This window comes from Jaculus jaculus, chromosome 7 (assembly GCF_020740685.1).
Source record: "Jaculus jaculus isolate mJacJac1 chromosome 7, mJacJac1.mat.Y.cur, whole genome shotgun sequence".
Classification (NCBI taxonomy): Eukaryota; Metazoa; Chordata; class Mammalia; order Rodentia; family Dipodidae; genus Jaculus; species Jaculus jaculus.
Window position 1 is genome coordinate 84,305,441 of NC_059108.1, and position 2,006 is coordinate 84,307,446.

Here is a 2,006-nt window from a genome sequence, read left to right on the forward strand (position 1 = left end):
TGTTGAGGGTTCCTAGTCAGCTCATGACCATGTGAGATCCTTCCCTGGTATAATCCCAGTTACCTTTGGGGATGATTTTGGTCTCAGTTATGCTGCGCTCCTGCTTGGGCCCCTGTTTGTTGTACTGTGGTATCAGGTAGGCGGGCTGGGTCACTGGATCACTGCTCTGATCGCCTGTCAGGTACTGTGTAGATAAGCTCCCTTCCCCAGGCCTCTGGTGCTTTGCTGCTGCCTACACTGGTGGTGGAGGAGAGGAGGCTGTGGATGGTTGATGTTTTCCCGTTGGTCCTTGCAATTGTCTTCCTCATGAGTTGCTTCTCCATTCTTTACCATCCTCCCTTCACATCTTTCTTTCTTTCTTTGTTTTTTTCTTTCTTTTTTATTTATTTAGTGTGTGTGCGTGTGTGTGTGTGTGTGTATGTGTGTATGCTTTAATTTTTTGTAGTCAATGAAAGCGTACTTCAACAGGCCATTACCTTGTCAGCCCAATGGCCATACCTTTCCTCCACGCCTTCATTTGGTCCTTTTGTATGTTACTAAAATTAAAAAAAAATAACCACTACAAATTCTCTGCACCTGGCATATAAAAACTGAGCCAGATGTATCTCAGTAGTTAACCTTAAAACAAAACAGCTCAGAAAAACTACAACAGAGGTTTAACTTTGCAGTATTTTTTTCTCTTACAAAACACTAGTGAAATAGTTTCTTAGAAATTAAAAAGTGAAACACCAAACAACTTCGGTAAATTGTTACAGTAGGAGTGAGGTGAAGTATCCAGTGACGTTTCCCAGGTGGCGGGAGGCATTCCAAGCAAGCTGATGTGCTGCGGGACCTCCAAAGCCACCGTCTCCCCGTGTCAGTGCAGACAGGAGCCTTACAGGACAAGCAGATGGCAAAGAGCCCGTGTCCAGGGAAGACAAGTGGCTCCTTCCAAGAGCAGTGTGGACAGTGCTTTATTGCTTGCTGATTGTGGCTCCTCTGGCCCCACACCTCCTTTGCCCTTCCCACAGTGGGCACAAGTGGAGCTAACCAGGAGAATGCAGGAGGCAGGCTCCGGGGTCTCACCAAGCAGGGATGACCGTGGTCTTTTGGGGCCATTGGGGTTCTGATGGTCTGATGACATGAAAGAAGCCCACACAAGCATCCCTGGTGGATGGCCACATTCATCTGGTGGCCTGAGGGCAGGCAGCAGGAGCTTCTAGCACTGGAATGTCTCTGTAACCACCTGGGGCTGAGGTGGCATCTATGTTCGGTGCCGCTCGGCAGCACTGGGGCGGGAGGGGTTGCTATTGCAGTCAAAACCTCGTCCATGGCCCGGCTGTGTTTCCTCTTGTCTGCCCCTTCTTTGCACCCCAAGTCTCTTTGTCTTTGTTGGATTTTTCTATTGCTTTTCCCAAGCTCCCTGAAGATGAAAAACATCATCAGCCCCACTGTGGGGATCTACGTCCTCCTTCATCTCCTCTTCAATGACCACTTTTCCTTCTCGGACCTCCTGAATGATCTCTTCTGGAAGGACAAAGTTCCTCTCAGTGCCTGCATGTCATACATGGTGCTCAGGTGGTCCCAGATGACCTTGGAGGGGACCTGGTGCCTGATGTTCTGGCTGAACTTGTCCCGCACACAAATCATGTGGAAGTGTCTGCTCATTCCCACCGGCTTGTGGCCCAGCATGGCCTGGAAGAGGCACACCTCTGCCTTGGGGCTCCATACCACCGTCTCTTCCACCGGGCTTGGAGCTGCCTCCCCTGGGCCCTTGTCATCCAGGGCACCTGTGCCGCCCACCTCGGCCTCCCCCATGGCCACCTGCAGGAGCAGGCGTGGGCACAGGCTCGCGCAGGCGCCCACATTTCTTGAGTTTGTGATGAGCTCCAGTGTGAGTGGAGGGTCTCCTCACCTGGCTTTTCCTGCAGCTCAGGCCGAGCCTTATGGTGGGAGCCACACAGACCTGTTGCCACAGCTGCTGCAGCCACTTCTGCCTGCTTCTGTGGGCTCTAGCCGCTCTAGAT

General features: G+C 51.6%; 1 pseudogene; it reads right to left on the reverse strand.

The window, feature by feature from the left end:
* Positions 1-1,243: 1,243 nt before the first annotated feature.
* On the reverse strand, positions 1,244-1,797 carry LOC101605050 (annotated as a pseudogene).
* Between the last annotated feature and the right edge of the window lie 209 nt (positions 1,798-2,006).